Raw genomic sequence first — 20,628 nt, 5'->3', positions numbered from 1 at the left:
ACTATTCATTAGCATCACTACAAGTGTGCCAAATTTCATCATTTTCCTATGTACGGTTCATAGGGCTGCCATAGACTTCCATTGGCGGAAGAAGGAGCAAATTGTTATTTTGACAATAACAATTGCTAATATAGCTGCAAGCAGCAACACGGGGCCAAGCCCAGCAAGGCGCAGCAAGCAGACCAAGCACAGAGCCAGCACATCAAGTACAGCAGTGCAGCAGGCATTTAAGCACCAAGAGCAGTGCAGAGCCGCAAGAACAAAAACAGCACAAATTGAATACACATGTAAATGAAGCACAAACAGCAGTGCAGAGCAGGAAGGAATTGAAATGAAAACTTATTACACAATTTTAAAGTCGCCCCACGTGGGACTCGAACCCACAGCCAGAGTGGTTCAGTATTTGAGATACATGGTTTAACATATTGCGCCACTCAGAGGTTGTGAATTTCAAAGCAGCAGGGGAGAGGGTTCAGTGTGAGAATGATTCACAAAAAAGTTCCATGACATGTTATCCAGATTAGCATGCTAAGCTAGCTCAGTTCTAATGTATCTTATGACTTGGTGCATCCAATCGTGGCAAAATGCATATCCTCTGATTCGACAGGACGCAGGGAATCAATAGATACCAATTTTATGATTTTGTGACAAACTGTTCACAAGTTACAGCTTCTGATCCATCTCTGGGTCAACCTTGTTCATTTTGAGACATCATAACTTTTTTTTTCCCCATATTGCAAAACAAACGGGAACAGTACTTTTATGCGGCTCGGTCCGAAGATCATTTGTGTGCATGTTTGGAGAAAATTGGACAAAATTTGAAGGAGGAGTAGCGAAAAAACTGTTTCCCATTCGCTCCAATATGGTGGCCAGTCACATTGTTCAAAAGTAACATATGAGATATCGTTGAAATCGGCATAACCCAAGGAATATTTTGACATATAGAAATCAAATTTCAAGCAATATTAGCAAAAGTTATGAGCGTTTTTTCAAAAAACAATGATATCTCTGGAACAATAGGTGACGCTGTTCCCAACTTTGGCATGGAACCTCAGAACATGCTTCCGATGAAGCATACCAATTTTCGTTTCGATTGATCAAACTTTGGCCGAGATACAGCCTCTTAACCAATTTTGGGTGGACCTTGTTAAGTTTGCAAAAGCATAACTTTTGAAGAATGAAAAATAAAAAAAATCTGTTCAGTCATTTCTGTGCGGCTCAGTCTGATGATCATTTGAGCGCATGTTTGGACAAAATTGGACAAAATTTGAAGGAGGAGTAGCGAAAAAACTGAATACTGTACATTTCAAAATGGCCACTACTGTAATGGGCGGGGTCTTAATGTAAGGTATTGGTTGTGATCAGCATGATGAGAAGAATCAGGTGTACTAAGTTTCATGTCTCTAGAGCAAAGGGTTCAAAAGTTATAACCATTTCAATGTTGAATTTTTGAACTGGTGGTGGCGCTATAGAGTTGGTCCTAGAGGGTCAAAAATTGGTCCAATTACTATTCATTAGCATCACTACAAGTGTGCCAAATTTCATCATTTTCCTATGTACGGTTCATAGGGCTGCCATAGACTTCCATTGGCGGAAGAATGAGCAAATTGTTATTTTGACAATAACAATTGCTAATATAGCTGCAAGCAGCAACACGGGGCCAAGCCCAGCAAGGTGCAGCAAGCAGACCAAGCACAGAGCCAGCACATCAAGTACAGCAGTGCAGCAGGCATTTAAGCACCAAGAGCAGTGCAGAGCCGCAAGAACAAAAACAGCACAAATTGAATACACATGTAAATGAAGCACAAACAGCAGTGCAGAGCAGGAAGGAATTGAAAACTTATTACACAATTTTAAAGTCGCCCCACGTGGGACTCGAACCCACAACCAGAGTGGTTCAGTATTGGAGATATATGGTTTAACATATTGCGCCACTCAGAGGTTGTGAATTTCAAAGCATTAGGGGAGAGGGTTCAGTGTGAGAATGATTCACAAAAAAGTTCCATGACATGTTATCCAGATTAGCATGCTAAGCTAGCTCAGTTCTAATGTATCTTATGACTTGGTGCATCCAATCGTGGCAAAATGCATATCCTCTGATTTGACAGGACGCAGGGAATCAATAGATACCAATTTTATGATTTTGTGACAAACTGTTCACAAGTTACAGCTTCTGATCCATCTCTGGGTCAACCTTGTTCATTTTGCGACATCATAACTTTTTTTTTCCCCATATTGCAAAAAAAAACGGGAACAGTACTTTCATGCGGCTCGGTCCGAAGATCATTTGTGTGCATGTTTGGAGAAAATTGGACAAAATTTGAAGGAGGAGTAGCGAAAAAACTGTTTCCCATTCGCTCCAATATGGTGGCCAGTCACATTGTTCAAAAGTAACATATGAGATATCGTTGAAATCGGCATAACCCAAGGAATATTTTGACATATAGAAATCAAATTTCAAGCAATATTAGCAAAAGTTATAAGCGTTTTTTCAAAAAACAATGATATCTCTGGAACAATAGGTGGCGCTGTTCCCAACTTTGGCATGGAACCTCAGAACATGCTTCCGATGAATCATACCAATTTTCGTTTCGATTGATCAAACTTTGGCCGAGATACAGCCTCTTAACCAATTTTGGGTGGACCTTGTTAAGTTTGCAAAAGCATAACTTTTGAAGAATGAAAAATAAAAAAAATCTGTTCAGTCATTTCTGTGCGGCTCAGTCTGATGATCAGTTGAGCGCATGTTTGGACAAAATTGGACAAAATTTGAAGGAGGAGTAGCGAAAAAACTGAATACTGTACATTTCAAAATGGCCACTACTGTAATGGGCGGGGTCTTAATTTACGGTATTGGTTGTGATCAGCATGATGAGAGGAATCAGGTGTACTAAGTTTCATGTCTCTAGAGCAAAGGGTTCAAAAGTTATAACCATTTCAATGTTGAATTTTTGAACTGGTGGTGGCGCTATAGAGTTGGTCCTAGAGGGTTAAAAATTGGTCCAATTACTATTCATTAGCATCACTACAAGTGTGCCAAATTTCATCATTTTCCTATGTACGGTTCATAGGGCTGCCATAGACTTCCATTGGCGGAAGAAGAAGCAAATTGTTATTTTGACAATAACAATTGCTAATATAGCTGCAAGCAGCAATGCAGGGGCCAAGCCCGGAAGCAGCAGCAACTCCGACATTTGGAAAAAAAAAACTGTTGGGTCAGTAGTACAAGTGAAAATAACCTCAAAATTAAGATTGTTTTAATATATAAATTTGCTGCATGTTATATTTTTGGAAGTCCTTTCTCAGACAGACACCATGTCTAGAACTGAAACAACTTTTCCACCACTTAAGGCCACAGTACCTCTTGCGGTCTGGGCATGTGCCACACAGGATTCGAACCCACGACCGCAATGGTTCGGGATTCGTGACACGTGGTTTAGCAGCTTGCGCCACACAGAAGACACAAATAACTGAGCTGCAGAGGAGATCCTTCAGTATAAGAATAAGCACACAAAATCATGTTAACGCAATTAGCATGCTAAGCTAGCTCAATGCTAACGTAGCTAATGGTTATCCTGATAGCTGAAGAGCCGCATTCAAAAGAATTGCACCTGGTTAGCATGCTAAACAATTATTATGCTAAGCTAACTAGCATAAGTCAACAAACACAGGCTAGGTCAACTTTGGAGGCAAATATCTCTCAAACGATAGCGAATATCAAAAATCTGTTCAGTCATTTCTGTGCGGCTCGGTCCAAAGATTATCTGACAAAATTTTAAACAAATTCGAGCAAGATTTGCAGGAGGAGTAGCGAAAAAATGGTTTTTCATTTGCTCCAATATGGCGGACAGTCACATTGTTGGAAAATGAAAAATGAGACATCGGTGGAATCGTTATAAGCCAAGGAACATATTGATATGAAGAAATTACATTTTGAACAATATTTGCAAAAGTTATAAGCATCTTTACAAAAAACCTTATAACTTGGGATTACTAGGTGGCGCTGTGATAAAACTTCTCATGTACCTTCAGGGCATGCTAATGATGATCCATGCCCAATTTGGTCAAGAAATTTCAAAGAGGTTTAAAGATATTGCAAATTATGACAAAATTCAAAATGGCGGACACGAGGTATAGCCCATCATGGCAAAATCGATATCCACGGATTCGGCATGATCCAAAGAATCCATAGATACCACATTTATGATTTTCTGAAAAACTGTTCAAAAGTTATTGGCCAAAATAGCAATTTTTCATATCTCATGACCCGTAGGTGGCGCTATTCCCAACTTTGGTATGGAACCTCAGAACATGCTTCCGATGAAGCGTACCAATTTTCGTTTCGATTGATTCAATTTTGGCCGAGATACAGCCTCTTAGCCAATTTTGGGTGGACCTCGTTAAGTTTGCGACACCATAACTTTTGAACAAAGATGAATAAAAAAAATCTGTTCAGTCATTTCTGTGCGGCTCAGTCCGAAGATCATTTGAGCAAATTTTGGACAGAATTGGACAAAATTTGAAGGAGGAGTAGGGAAAAAACTGAATACTGTACATTTCAAAATGGCCTCTACTGTAATGGGCGGGGTCTTAATGTAAGGTATTGGTTGTGATCAGCATGATGAGAGGAATCAGGTGTACTAAGTTTCATGTCTCTAGAGCAAAGGGTTCAAAAGTTATAACCATTTCAATGTTGAATTTTTGAACTGGTGGTGGCGCTATAGAGTTGGTCCTAGAGGGTCAAAAATTGGACCAATTACTAATAATTACCATCACTACAAGTGTGCCAAATTTCAACATTTTCCTACTTACGGTTCATAGGGCTGCCATAGACTTCCATTGGCGGAAGAAGAATAATAATAATAATAATAATAAGAATACTAACAGATACAATAGGGGCTATCCCCTTCGGGGCTTGGCCCCTAAATATAGCTGCAAGCAGCAACACGGGGCCAAGCCCAGCAAGGCGCAGCAAGCAGACCAAGCACAGAGCCAGCACATCAAGTACAGCAGTGCAGCAGGCATTTAAGCACCAAGAGCAGTGCAGAGCCGCAAGAACAAAAACAGCACAAATTGAATACACATGTAAATGAAGCACAAACAGCAGTGCAGAGCAGGAAGGAATTGAAATGAAAACTTATTACACAATTTTAAAGTCGCCCCACGTGGGACTCGAACCCACAACCAGAGTGGTTCAGTATGTGAGATACATGGTCTAGCATATTGTGCCACTCAGAGGTTGTGAATTTCAATGCAGCGGGGGAGAGGGTTCAGTGTGAGAATGATTCACAAAAAAGTTCCATGACATGTTATCCAGATTAGCATGCTAAGCTAGCTCAGTTCTAATGTATCTTATGACTTGGTGCATCCAATCGTGGCAAAATGCATATCCTCTGATTCGACAGGACACAGGGAATCAATAGATACCAATTTTATGATTTTGTGACAAACTGTTCACAAGTTACAGCTTCTGATCCATCTCTGGGTCAACCTTGTTCATTTTGCGACATCATAACTTTTTTTTCCCCCATATTGCAAAAAAAACGGGAACAGTACTTTTATGCGGCTCGGTCCGAAGATCATTTGTGTGCATGTTTGGAGAAAATTAGACAAAATTTGAAGGAGGAGTAGCGAAAAAACTGTTTCCCATTCGCTCCAATATGGTGGCCAGTCACATTGTTCAAAAGTAACATATGAGATATCGTTGAAATCGGCGTAACCCAAGGAATATTTTGACATATAGAAATCTAATTTCAAGCAATATTAGCAAAAGTTATAAGCGTTTTTTCAAAAAACAATGATATCTCTGGAACAATAGATGGCGCTGTTCCCAACTTTGGCATGGAACCTCAGAACATGCTTCCGATGAAGCATACCAATTTTCGTTTCGATTGATCAAACTTTGGCCGAGATACAGCCTCTTAACCAATTTTGGGTGGACCTTGTTAAGTTTGCAAAAGCATAACTTTTGAAGAATGAAAAATAAAAAAAATCTGTTCAGTCATTTCTGTGCGGCTCAGTCTGATGATCATTTGAGCGCATGTTTGGAGAAAATTGGACAAAATTTGAAGGAGGAGTAGCGAAAAAACTGAATACTGTACATTTCAAAATGGCCACTACTGTAATGGGCGGGGTCTTAATAAAAGGTATTGGTTGTGATCAGCATGATGAGAAGAATCAGGTGTACTAAGTTTCATGTCTCTAGAGCAAAGGGTTCAAAAGTTATAACCATTTCAATGTTGAATTTTTGAACTGGTGGTGGCGCTATAGAGTTGGTCCTAGAGGGTCAAAAATTGGTCCAATTACTATTCATTAGCATCACTACAAGTGTGCCAAATTTCATAATTTTCCTATGTACGGTTCATAGGGCTGCCATAGACTTCCATTGGCGGAAGAATGAGCAAATTGTTATTTTGACAATAACAATTGCTAATATAGCTGCAAGCAGCAACACGGGGCCAAGCCCAGCAAGGCGCAGCAAGCAGACCAAGCACAGAGCCAGCACATCAAGTACAGCAGCGCAGCAGGCATTTAAGCACCAAGAGCAGTGCAGAGCCGCAAGAACAAAAACAGCACAAATTGAATACACATGTAAATGAAGCACAAACAGCAGTGCAGAGCAGGAAGGAATTGAAATGAAAACTTATTACACAATTTTAAAGTCGCCCCACGTGGGACTCGAACCCACAACCAGAGTGGTTCAGTATTTGAGATACATGGTTTAACATATTGCGCCACTCAGAGGTTGTGAATTTCAAAGCAGCGGGGGAGAGGGTTCAGTGTGAGAATGATTCACAAAAAAGTTCCATGACATGTTATCCAGATTAGCATGCTAAGCTAGCTCAGTTCTAATGTATCTTATGACTTGGTGCATCCAATCGTGGCAAAATGCATATCCTCTGATTCGACAGGACGCAGGGAATCAATAGATACCAATTTTATGATTTTGTGACAAACTGTTCACAAGTTACAGCTTCTGATCCATCTCTGGGTCAACCTTGTTCATTTTGCGACATCATAACTTTTTTTTTTCCCCATATTGCAAAAAAAACGGGAACAGTACTTTTATGCGGCTCGGTCCGAAGATCATTTGTGTGCATGTTTGGAGAAAATTGTACAAAATTTGAAGGAGGAGTAGCGAAAAAACTGTTTCCCATTCGCTCCAATATGGTGGCCAGTCACATTGTTCAAAAGTAACATATGAGATATCGTTGAAATCGACATAACCCAAGGAATATTTTGACATATAGAAATCAAATTTCAAGCAATATTAGCAAAAGTTATAAGCGTTTTTTCAAAAAACAATGATATCTCTGGAACAATAGGTGGCGCTGTTCCCAACTTTGGCATGGAACCTCAGAACATGCTTCCGATGAAGCATACCAATTTTCGTTTCGATTGATCAAACTTTGGCCGAGATACAGCCTCTTAACCAATTTTGGGTGGACCTTGTTAAGTTTGCAAAAGCATAACTTTTGAAGAATGAAAAATAAAAAAAATCTGTTCAGTCATTTCTGTGCGGCTCAGTCTGGTGATCATTTGAGCGCATGTTTGGACAAAATTGGACAAAATTTGAAGGAGGAGTAGCGAAAAAACTGAATACTGTACATTTCAAAATGGCCACTACTGTAATGGGTGGGGTCTTAATGTACGGTATTGGTTGTGATCAGCATGATGAGAGGAATCAGGTGTACTAAGTTTCATGTCTCTAGAGCAAAGGGTTCAAAAGTTATAACCATTTCAATGTTGAATTTTTGAACTGGTGGTGGCGCTATAGAGTTGGTCCTAGAGGGTCAAAAATTGGTCCAATTACTATTCATTAGCATCACTACAAGTGTGCCAAATTTCATCATTTTCCTATGTACGGTTCATAGGGCTGCCATAGACTTCCATTGGCGGAAGAATGAGCAAATTGTTATTTTGACAATAACAATTGCTATAATATAGCTGCAAGCAGCAATGCAGGGGCCAAGCCCGGAAGCAGCAGCAACTCCGATATTTGGAAAAAAAACTGTTGGGTCAGTAGTACAAGTGAAAATAACCTCAAAATTACGATTTTTTTAATATATAAATTTGCTGCATGTTATATTTTTGGAAGTCCTTTCTCAGACAGACACCATGTCTAGAACTGAAACAACTTTTCCACCACTTAAGGCTACAGTACCTCTTGCGGTCTGGGCATGTGCCACACAGGATTCGAACCCACGACCGCAATGGTTCGGGATTCGTGACACGTGGTTTAGCAGCTTGCGCCACACAGAAGACGCAAATAACTGAGCTGCAGAGGAGATCCTTCAGTATAAGAATAAGCACACAAAATCATGTTAACGCAATTAGCATGCTAAGCTAGCTCAATGCTAACGTAGCTAATGGTTATCCTGATAGCTGAAGAGCCGCATTCAAAAGAATTGCACTTGGTTAGCATGCTAAACAATTATTATGCTAAGCTAACTAGCATAAGTCAACAAACACAGGCTAGGTCAACTTTGGAGGCAAATATCTCTCAAACGATAGCGAATATCAAAAATCTGTTCAGTCATTTCTGTGCGGCTCGGTCCAAAGATTATCTGACAAAATTTTAAACAAATTCGAGCAAGATTTGCAGGAGGAGTAGCGAAAAAATGGTTTTTCATTTGCTCCAATATGGCGGACAGTCACATTGTTGGAAAATGAAAAATGAGACATCGGTGGAATCGTTATAAGCCAAGGAACATATTGACATAAAGAAATTACATTTTGAACAATATTTGCAAAAGTTATAAGCGTCTTTACAAAAAACCTTATAACTTGGGAACACTAGGTGGCGCTGTGATAAAACTTCTCATGTACCTTCAGGGCATGCTAATGATGATCCATGCCAAATTTGGTGAAGAAATGTCAAAGAGTTTTAAAGATATTACAAATTATGACAAAATTCAAAATGGCGGACACGAGGTATAGTCCATCATGGCAAAATCGATATCCACGGATTCGGCATGATCCAAGGAATCCATAGATACCACATTTATGATTTTCTGAAAAACTGTTCAAAAGTTATTGGCCAAAATAGCACTTTTGCATATCTCATGACCCGTAGGTGGCGCTATTCCCAACTTTGGTATGGAACCTCAGAACATGCTTCCGATGAAGCGTACCAATTTTCGTTTCGATTGATTCAATTTTGGCCGAGATACAGCCTCTTAGCCAATTTTGGGTGGACCTCGTTAAGTTTGCGATACCATAACTTTTGAACAAAGATGAATAAAAAAAATCTGTTCAGTCATTTCTGTGCGGCTCAGTCCGAAGATCATTTGAGCAAATTTTGGACAGAATTGAACAAAATTTGAAGGAGGAGTAGGGAAAAAACTGAATACTGTACATTTCAAAATGGCCACTACTGTAATGGGCGGGGTCTTAATGTACGGTATTGGTTGTAATCAGCATGATGAGAGGAATCAGGTGTACTAAGTTTCATGTCTCTAGAGCAAAGGGTTCAAAAGTTATAACCATTTCAATGTTGAATTTTTGAACTGGTGGTGGCGCTATAGAGTTGGTCCTAGAGGGTCAAAAATTGGACCAATTACTAATAATTACCATCACTACAAGTGTGCCAAATTTCAACATTTTCCTACTTACGGTTCATAGGGCTGCCATAGACTTCCATTTACGGAATAATAATAATAATAATAATAAGAAGAAAACTAACAGATACAATAGGGGCTATCCCCTTCGGGGCTTGGCCCCTAATAATAATAATAATAAGAAAACTAACAGATACAATAGGGGCTATCCCCTTCGGGGCTTGGCCCCTAATTAAACATTTTGAAAATGGCGACCTGAAGGCGGCTCGAGATCATCAGTGAACAGTTCCTCTGTCAGAGTCAGCATTTGTGCCTGTGCTTGGAGTGATGTGTGTGTGTGGCCAAGTGACGCCATAATGAATGGGAGTCAATGGGAATGCTAACAGCAGGTGATAGACTTACTAGCCAATGGCGGCTCCTGGGGAGACTTCAGTTTCGGCTAGTGGATTACCCCCTTGGAAGTGAACGCAAACACGACACGGGATTGATGCGGGATTGGGGACCTAGTAACATTGCCATGTTCAAATCTCTGTGTGAAAGGGGCTCATGACATCTCAAACATACAGTAGTAGCCTAGCACAGCGGTTTTCAATAGGTGAGGCGCGACTCCCCCGGCGGGCGCCAAAGAGCCACAGACGCGTGCTGTCAGTGAATGTCATCCTGACACACACACACACACACACACACAGAAAGACCCTATATGGGGAGGCTGCAGACTTGGAGCCGGCAGTTTTACCAGTCCTTCCAGAAAAAAGCTGAGTTTTTTTGTGATTATTGCGGGCAAAAATCCTTGATTACGCGGCCCGTTTTCTTCAAAAATGCGATGGAATATGCAGGAAATTTATGCAATTTTATGCGATGAAATTGCGGGAACTTGCAAAAATTGCAGAAACTTGCAAAAATTGCGGGAATTTGCAAAAACTGCGGTTTGATGAAAAAGAGAAAAAAAAGTGATTCCCCCAACACCCTGTTCTCACTAGGCTACTACCTTAATGTAAAGAGTCATTTCTTATTACTTCCTTTGATAAGCAAGCATCCCACATCATAGAAAGTGCTGGGAATATTTAATTACTCATCTTGTTTTATATCAGACTATAACGAGTGTAAATAAGGTGTGGCCCCTTTAAGAGCTGCGAGCTCCCTGTTGAATTGTCTGCAGTGTTATATGTGCGCCTCAAACACCCCATGTGTGCGGCTAATTTCTATTTGATGCTAATTCTTTTATCTTATGTTGTTTATTAAGTAACGATGTGATGGTAGAACGTGTCACAGACAGTTATACGAGTTCGATTTGTGAGATGTCAATCGCCTCCGTGAGTCTGTCTGGCCTCTGCAATAACTTCAGCTGTGAGCTATCCCGTCGCGTAATTGCGTCACTTCATAACGTTCCAGAAACAGGGGGAAATGGCTGCTCTTGCGTGAAGCAAACACACCATTTTTCAACTTTCTGCTAAGATATATGTGACTTTTTTGCAACGAAAATGCGAGGATTATGAAAGCATGCAAACCCCGCATATTTTGCACGGAAATCGGCAATTTATGCGGCGAAACTGCGGCGTATTTGAAAAAATGCGGCCCCCGCATAAATATGCGGACTTTGGCTGATTTTGCATTGAATTCAGCGATCGCATAATCGCGTTTTTCTGGAGGGACTGTTTTACGCCCCTGACAGTTTTAAGCCCCTGTTGTTCCTGATGCGCCCAGTAGGGGGAGAAGGATATACGGCGAAATAACGTAAAAAGATGCTGGAAACAAACACATTAATAACCGTCCAGACTTTTACTAATTTGTAGGTATTTGTTTATTTAAATAAACGTTAGACAGTGGAGTTATCTGCACTATACGGATTAAAACATCCAGATGTTCAGTTGGGCTTCACTCAACCTACAGAAGATTTGTTTTTGTAAATTAAAAACTTTAGTTGGATCAGATGGACAAAGTAATGATATTTGACCTACTGTAGAATTAATTGTTTTTAAACTGTTTTATATACAGGAAACTGACTGATATATGTTGTTGTGGACTATATAAAGTTACATTTAGGCCTATGTATTAACCATATTTAGCCTTTAGATATGCAGTACTGTATGGATCCTTAATGAAATATCTGCTGTAATATTTACAATTGGTCATCATACAGCAACAGAACAGTGTCCTACATAACATTTAATGAAGACAAACACAATTTAACCCTTTTCTAAAATTCCAAGGGCCATTTAAAAGAAAGAGACAATATTTTTGTTCACATAAAAGGTTATTTATTTACAAAAGAAGCTAAAGTTGAATAGTGGTAAAAACAATGGTTATAAAATAATGGCACACTGTCATGGTTGAACATTTATGGGGGGCTTCAAAAGGGGTGTTTATAAAAGATTAGAGACAGAGATTTTAATTTTCTTTAGTAGCTAAAGCAGACACACCTTAATGAGATACAAGTTAAAAATAACTAAAGACAGAGTATGATAAAACACACATTAAGTGCACATACATTTTAGTCCAGATCAGTAAGCTATTTTAAGAAAACTGTATGATATACATATAAAAAATTAGATCGTCTCATTTATAAAAAAACAACTTAAACCAAAATGTACATTTAAACCATATGGGACCAAAGTTTTTAATGTGGGCTTTATAATGCATTATGTTTGTATGTATTATAAGACAAAATATTATAGTGAGTGTGCAGTTCGAATCTTTAGAGAGATTTGCATTCAAATACATGCATGCCTATTATAAATGTGTTTGTGTACACATCATAAACTGTAATTAACACATTTCCAATATCCACTGTAATGTTGCTCCAGAAACCACGTGGAGTAGGGTATGTTTAAATGGAGTAAACTGGGTCTTACCAGTAGATGCCATGTCACGCAAGGTAAAGACAGACAAGATAAAAATAAAAATTAAATGAATTGTAAAGGTGAGTGAGACAGAGCAGATAAAGAGAAGACTAGGGCAGCTTTTAATACAGTATGTGGTTAAGTTTGCCAAGTTTGAGCCAGACAGAACATCAACCTGACCATCAAGTAGCCAACTTTTATTGTCTCTCGAAATAATAGAGACTTTATTACAGTTTTTTACCTTCTCTTTGTTACTATTTTCAGAACCTTGATTTTATTTTTCAAAACTCTAACTCACAACCAATGATCAAAATGCACATTTTAAAAACTCTAACCCTTTTCTCAATTGCTCGCATACAATATACATAAAACTTAGATCATTTGTTCATTCAACAAAAATCACCTGTTCAATATGACACAACTTAACATCAAAGTACTATTTCAAAAAGCAATTCACACATTACATTTCAAATGAGTGTCTATTCCTTACAATGATCTAACTATCAATTGATACAACTGCTCAAAATGATAAGTAACTGTTGTGTTACTCTTAATGCATGACACACAATCTTTACAGTAAATCATGAAAGCTTCAAGATAATGAGATTCAATAAACCTTTGTTGTGATTGTAGTGTTTTGCATCAATATATCACACACTTTGTTGAATGATTCCTGTGTGTATTCTCCGTACTACTGCAGTACTGCTTTACAGAGATGTGTTTACTGTACATGTAGTGCCATAATGAAACCTGTATCACCTATTTTGTTCTACAACATTTAATGATTGTACGAAAAATGACAGTGAAACTATTGGTTGCTTGTGTGTGGGTGATAGTTTTGTTTAGGCCTATTTCACAGTAAATTTGTTTTTTGAACCAATGATTGTGCAAGTGCAAGATTTCTTTAAAAATGTGAATGCACTATGCAATGTTTTGAACATTAGAAAGCCTGTGTTACAAGTGATAACCGTTTTGAGTTTTGTGTCTAGAGTTTTGAAAGATGACATCAAGGTTCTGAAAATAGTAGCAACGTTTTTGTAAAAAAAACTGTAAATTATAGACCGATCTTTTTTAATTGACATCGAATCTTAGCTTATCGTTTAGAAATAATCATCATTACAATTCAATCAACAACAATAACTTTAGCAGATTATTTAAAATACCTCAATTCATGTCGCTTCTAGAAGGCCTGATGCTATAGATCTGTAAGTGTAGCCTCCCCCTACTGGATGCATCAGGAACGACAGGGGCTTAAAACTGTCAGGGGCGTAAAACTGTCAGGGGCGTAAAACTGCCGGCTCCAGGTCTGCAGCCTCCCCCTACTCGAAAGACGCGCGCCAATATCGAGTTATCTTTCACGCTTGAACGAACAATAACACACACATTTATGCCAAAATGTCCATTTTGTTGAGTATCCTCACAAGAACAGTCTTAAATGAGTTAAATCAAATCTTAAATAGAAGTGAGAAAAAGAAATAGAAGAAATAGAAATAGTAGTGAGAGAATGAGATATGGCAGATCTTAAAGTGGGAGCGGCACTTATTCTCTCTGTTTGTAAAGTTAACCAAAGAACAAAAGGAACAGAGAAAATCACTCACAGCTCTTGACTAAAGAACGCTTGTAGCTTTAATGAGGATTAATCTATATTTTATTTATAATTAATGCAGTGCAGACTTATTCAATTTCTGTATATTTCATACCTGTTAGACAGGAAAGGTAAATATGAGATTTATTATGGGTTTAAAGTGAGGATTTTTTTACGTTAACTAACTTAAAGTTGCTATATTTTTGAAGGTTAATAAATGTTTAACATTTTTGGGAAAATCATTTTCATGGAGACATCAGTAGCTCTATTAATATCAGTGATACTGGCATTCATTCATAAAAAAGATGACATAAAAAAAATCAGACTCCGGACTTCAGCCCCTGATAGCGGTAATTGTGCGTGTGTGTATTAGCTTTAAAATATATTGTTTCCTTGTCCCAAGTCAACAAAAGTCAGCATTAAGGGAAGAGACAGGAGCCATCAAAAAACGTATAAATATGATCCTGAGTAGTCGGGGTCCAATCTGCACCTGTGGTCCGCAGTGTGTGTTCTGCAATGAGGTGCTAGCAAATGATAGCATGAGAACATGCAAACTTCAGTGTCACATTAAAACTGAGCACACAAATTTAGTGAATAAGCCAGTTGAGTTTTTTGAGAGGAAGCGTGATGATTTGCAGTCACAAAAAAGCAGAATACAGTTGTTGGGCACTATTAACATGAAGGCGACAGAAGCATCTCATCGTGTCACGGATAGCGAAGGCAGGCAAACCCCATAACATCGGCCAAACACTGCTAATCATTGCAATACACACGTTTAGCATATTTTGTTGACTTGTGGTTATAGGCTTACTGATGTTTAGTGTAAAGTAGCCTCAATTGTATGGAATTACCTTTGTTCCAATAATAATGAACATATATTTTCAAGAAAATAATGCAGTTGAAACTGAATAAAATATCTGTGAAAGTGAAAAACAGCATTTTTTAATACACTGCATGTTTTGCTAACTGTTTTCACATCTTTCTTTCGCTGATCTGAACTTACAAATGCACTTCCAGACTTTTCATAAATGCATGTGAAGTTTTCGTTCGCCTTTCTAACTCATATCTCTCGTGGGGGCGAAGCTAGCAGCAGTGAGCTCTCATTGGCTACTGACATTTTGATTGACAGCTTCTTTTATTTATTTAATATTTATTCAGATTACTTTTTTGTGACTGATCAAACTATTATATGTAGCTAATATGAGTAACAATACGAGTCCATATTTGAATATATTTAAAAATGCTCAATTCAAATGAACATTTGAGATTATTTTTTTTAATCTTTAATAGTCTTTAATAATATATGTCCAAATGCAAAATCTAATACATGCAAGTAATTATGACTGAAAACATCCAGCAACCAGGGAATACACACAGCTAAGGAGATTTTTTTGGGGGGTGGACTATCCTTGTACCCACCCAGTCACTGCTGTGTTACTTTTACTGTAACAGGATCTATTCAAATGATCATAGCGTCATTTAAAATGTATATCAAAGTCAAAGTCAAAGTTTATTTATATAGCACTTTTTAAAAAACAACAAGTGTTTAACAAAGTGCTGTACACATACATACTTATGCGATAAGGACCAAACCAACATGACCAAGATACAAGAAATAAAAGACAGTAATACAATAAAACAATAAGAAAATAAAACAAACTCTCACACAGCGTCAAATGCCAAACTGTAATAATACGTTTTAAGATTAGATTTAAAAATAGTAATGGTTTGGGACTGCCTGATGTACAAGGGCAACCTATTCCACAACTTCGGTCCTGCCACTGAAAATGCTCTTTCACCCCTAGATTTTAGTTTAACACGTGGGACTACTAAAAGCAAATGGTCAGCGGACCTAAGCGCTCTAGACGGAGCATAATGCCAAATCAGTTCCGTCATGTACCTAGGAGCAAGGCCATGAAGTGATTTACAGAACAGGTGTAATATGTTCTCGCTTTTTTGTACCCGTCAGCAAGCGAGCTGCATCATTCTGGACCCTCTGCAGTCTAGAGAGAGAGGCCTGACTAATGCCTATATAGAGGCCATTACAATAATCTAGACGCGATGAGATAAAGATATGGAGGAGTTTTTGAAAGTCTCTGGAAGACAGAAATGATTTCACCTTTGCGAGTTGTCTCAATTGGAAAAAGCTCGATTTAACTACCAAGTTAATCTGTTTGTCCAGTTTAAAATCACAATCCATAGTAAAGCCTAGGGTTTTTGACATAGGGCTTCACTAATGGATTCAACTCACCAAGATCAAAATTCTGCGATTCATAAGTACCTCCGGTATTTTACATATGTATCCTGTATTCTTGAGCATTTTGTAGTAATGTATATTATACATATATTGTATGCAGGTAATGATTCTGTTCTTTCCTGTCACAACACAATTGCAAGACTTTTACTTAGATACTTGTGTATATGCTGTAGTGACAATAAAGAATGTACATTTGTATTCATTCATATTTCAATTACATTTATTCAACTGGTTTTATAAGTCACTTTTGAAATTGTTGATGATTGATAAAAATGTATTTCTAATTTTAAATGTTAGCAGATAATATTAACTAAATGAAAAGGCTAAATAAAATTATCAGCATGATAAAAAAATGGCAACAAGAACATTCTTTGTGTAAAATATATAATGAAATGCCCTGGCATGTCTCATCGGACAGCAAGCCAGATTGTAATTTTCATACGGTGTAAATTCCTCTTAATTAAATGATCATTAATTGTGATGGTGCAAATGCATATGCTAACAATGAGTAGTGGGATGACCATGGTTACCAGCCCTGATTCCCTGGTTGAAGTGAGACTTTCTTGACGGATGAATAATATATCACACACATGTTTACTAGTATTCTCTTTTAATTGTAACAGCTCAACCTAATCATAGCCTACAATGCAGAAGAATCATCAGAAACAAATATTCTCCAAAAACATTGGACACTAGGCTACAATATTTCCAGTATTATATACTGAAGAAAATTACACCTGAATAGACTGAATAGATCTCTTGCACTCCTAAAAGCTAGTAGTAGCAGCAGATAAAAATGTAAAACAAAACGCATAACTTATTATCACTAAAATGAAATAGAAAGCGGCGCTTACAGATGCTTACATTCATTCATACATGTAAACACAACATTGACGTCTTCTCTTCCAGATCAAGAAGCTGCCAATCAAAAACTCAGTGGCCAATGAGAACTCACTGCTGCTAGCCCCGCCCCCACCCCCAGATGCATAGCATTCACCAGACTTCAGATGCATAAGTGAAAAGTCAGGTAGCGTAGTAAGTTCAGATCAACGAAAGAAAGATGTGAAAACAATTAGCAAAACATGCAGTGTATTAAAAACAAAGTAAAAAAAAATTGCCTGCCGTTTTTTTTAAGTTTCACAGATATTTTATTCAGTTTCAATTTATATTTGCATAATTTTCTTGAAAATTTACGTTCATTATTATTATTATATAACCCACTGTAAGGAGAGGCTCACATTCACCCAATTTGATTATTACAGTAGTTAGACATCAGTTAGAAATCAGTAGAACATCTGTGACAATAAATCAAGTGGGCCCACACACTCACCCATGTCTCTCATTCATTCAGTCTTAAACTAAATAAATTGTTGCAGGACTGTAACGAAGCTTGAGAGAGTGATGGCCAAAAAACACACACAGAAAAAGAAAACACTGGCCGCTTCACTTTAAAAGAAAAACAGAAATAGTTTAAAGCGCTTGGTAGTACTCACCGTGACGACCTGAGAAGATATCCAGTTGCCACGAACGTCAGGCCTAACTGTACAAGTTCAGTCAGCAAACAGTTTAGCAGACACGGAAACCGGTGATGAACGGGCCTACTCGACGCCACGATTCATCAGAGACGATGTAGAATGGCTTTTCCCGTGGACGAGGAGGTTATCAACATATAAAAACACCTGTGTAAAATATTATATAATCAGTCCATGTAACATGAAATAAATTAAAAACATTAAACTGGTGAATATAATATGTGTCCAAACACTTTAACAGTCATTAGCTGTATGCTAACATGCTTTAGCGATTGGAATATTTCCAGCATTATTATACCATATTGAATACACACAGTATTAACACAAGAAACAGATCATTTACCTTAAGTAGACAAGCATCCCAGAAAAGCACAACGATTTGTTATCCATAATACTGGGGTACTTCATCCTATTTTTAGAGAACTAACGGAACTAACGCAGATTGAAAGTTTCTTTCACTTTCTCTTCTTCTTCTTCTTTTTTTTTTGGCGGTTGGCAAACCAACTTAACGGTGCATTTACCGCCACCGACTGGGCTGGAGTGTGAATCAGGAGATATTGGAACTTTAAAAAAAAAAAAATTATATCCTTTTTGCTAAGTCTGTATCTCTCAGAAAATTAATAACAAATTGATAATTGTTGCAGGATGTTTTCCCTAATAAACAGTGCATTGTGAAATTATTCTGATTAACCATTCTAAGAGATTGAAAAAGCTGGTTTCTTTCTTCACTGTACTTCGTGCACTGAAATAAAATATGCTCCACAGTTTCTAAATGAGTACAATGTTGGCATTTCCCTGTTGGATGTTTCCCTATTAATTTCAATGCTGAATTAAGCCCTGTGTGTCCTATTCTTAATCGTGTTATTAGCTATACTTCCCTCTCTTCTACTCCTACACTCTATTCTTCCTATACCCACTTCTGGTTGTATATTATAAATGTCTCCCTTTATCATGATCCACCCAATACTCCTGCCATTTTGATCTTGCATAAGCTTTAATTAATATTTTAGCTTCAGTTTTGCTATATGGAACTTGTAATATTCTATTATGTTTCAGTGTTTGTTTTGCAAGTTTATCGACCTCTTCATTCCCTTTCACTCCAACGTGTGCAGGTACCCAGAGAAACCTGACTTTTAAATCCTTTGCATTTAACTTATGTAAAATCATCCAAATTTTATGAATTATATCATTTCTTATGGATTTCCCAGATTTAATGCTTTCTAAAGCTGAGTAACTATCAGATATAATCACTGAATTATTTAACTCATTTCCCTCTACCACTTCCAGGGCCAACAAAATTGCAACCAGTTCTGTTGTGTATGCTGATAAATTATCTGTTATTCTTTCTTGACATTTAACCCCACTGTTTGGAATAAATACTGCTGACCCAGCATGTCCTGTCTTTGGATCCTTGGACCCATCTGTAAATATATATGTATATCCAAAATAATGCATTTCCAAATACCTCTTAACAATATCCTTCACTACTACTTCCTTTGCTTTATTTTTGATCTCCTTATGAACGCCTAAATCTACATCTGCTATAGGGAAAAACCGTGGAGGAATAGGAGGGATTGAAACCATTGAACAGTACTGTAACTTACATAACCCTATATTCTCAGCTTTCACATCACCAATCCACCCAAAACTTCTGTAATTGGACTTACTGTGTTCCCAGCATTCTTTTAAGATAGCTTTAGCTGGGTGGCTGTCAACTTGTCCCCTCACATTAACCCAGTATGCCAACATCAGTTGTATCCTTCTGATGCTCAAAGGCATCTCACCCATTTCCACTTGCATAGAAGACACTGGGGAAGTTTTAAAAGATCCACTACATATCCTTAAAGCCTGAGCTTGCATGACATCCAATGCTTTAACATTAGATTCTGCTGATGACATATATGCTATACACCCATAATCAAAGACAGATCTCATTAGTGCCCAATATATATTTAGTAACGATGCCCTGCTTGCTCCCCATGTTTGTCCTGATAGACATCGTAGGATATTAATAATCGTTTTACATTTATTAATCATTTTTTCCAAATGAATCTTCCATGTCATTTTTTCATCAAATGTTATAACCTTCACTTGCTCAAGAGGCTGAGCATACAATTTTAATGATACAGGTGAGATCTTGTTCTTTTTTGAAAAACATATTACTTGTGTTTTAGACACTGATCATTTAAATCCCCATTTATTTGTCCATTTTTCAACTTCCTTAATTCCATCTTGCATTTTTGATTTAACATAAGATTCATTACGGCCTCTAAACCATAATGCTCCATCATCAGCATACAATTTCCCAATTTTCTGATCAATATTTGAGAATATATCATTAATCATAATATTGAATAATAATGGGCTACACACGCTACCTTGTGGAGTTCCATTCTCGACTGTATATACCTCAGATAATTCTGCACCCACTCTTACTTGTATATTCCTATTAAACAAAAAATCCAAAATCCAGTTATATACTTTACCACCAATTCCTAATTGTTGTAATTTAATTAATAACCCTTCTTTCCAAATCATATCATATGCCTTCTCAACATCAAAGAATACTGCTATTGCCACCTCCCTTTAGTCTGTGCTTTCCTAATATCTGATTCCAAACTTATTAATGAATCCATTGTACTTCGGCCCTTACGAAACCCACTCTGATACTGGGAAAAAAGGTCATTACTTTCTAAATAATAAGTCATTCTATCTGTAATTATTCTTTCCATTATTTTACACAACTGTGATGTTAGTGCAATAGTCTATAACTATATGGGTCAGATGGGTTTTTCCCTGGCTTTAAAATAGGCACTATAATTTCCACACCGATGGAAGCTGACCAATTTCCCAA

General features: G+C 37.7%; 1 protein-coding gene across 4 annotated transcripts in view; it reads right to left on the bottom strand.

The window, feature by feature from the left end:
- Positions 1 to 19,492, bottom strand: part of LOC120477248 (NACHT, LRR and PYD domains-containing protein 3) — a 65,871-nt gene extending 46,379 nt beyond the window's left edge. For all 4 annotated transcript variants that reach the window (XR_005622361.2, XM_039668750.2, XM_039668751.2 and 1 more), the window contains exons 1-3: positions 19,442 to 19,492; positions 18,118 to 18,337; positions 17,736 to 17,921 (exon numbers count right to left, since the gene is read on the bottom strand). The gene's annotated coding sequence lies outside the window, so the exon portion shown is untranslated. The remainder of the gene's footprint in view (positions 1 to 17,735; positions 17,922 to 18,117; positions 18,338 to 19,441) is intronic.
- Between the last annotated feature and the right edge of the window lie 1,136 nt (positions 19,493 to 20,628).

This window comes from Pimephales promelas, chromosome 2 (assembly GCF_988280905.1).
Source record: "Pimephales promelas chromosome 2, fPimPro1.hap1.1, whole genome shotgun sequence".
NCBI lineage: Eukaryota > Metazoa > Chordata > Actinopteri > Cypriniformes > Leuciscidae > Pimephales > Pimephales promelas.
Note: the sequence above shows the minus strand (reverse complement) of the source record. Positions and strands in the feature narration are given on the sequence as shown.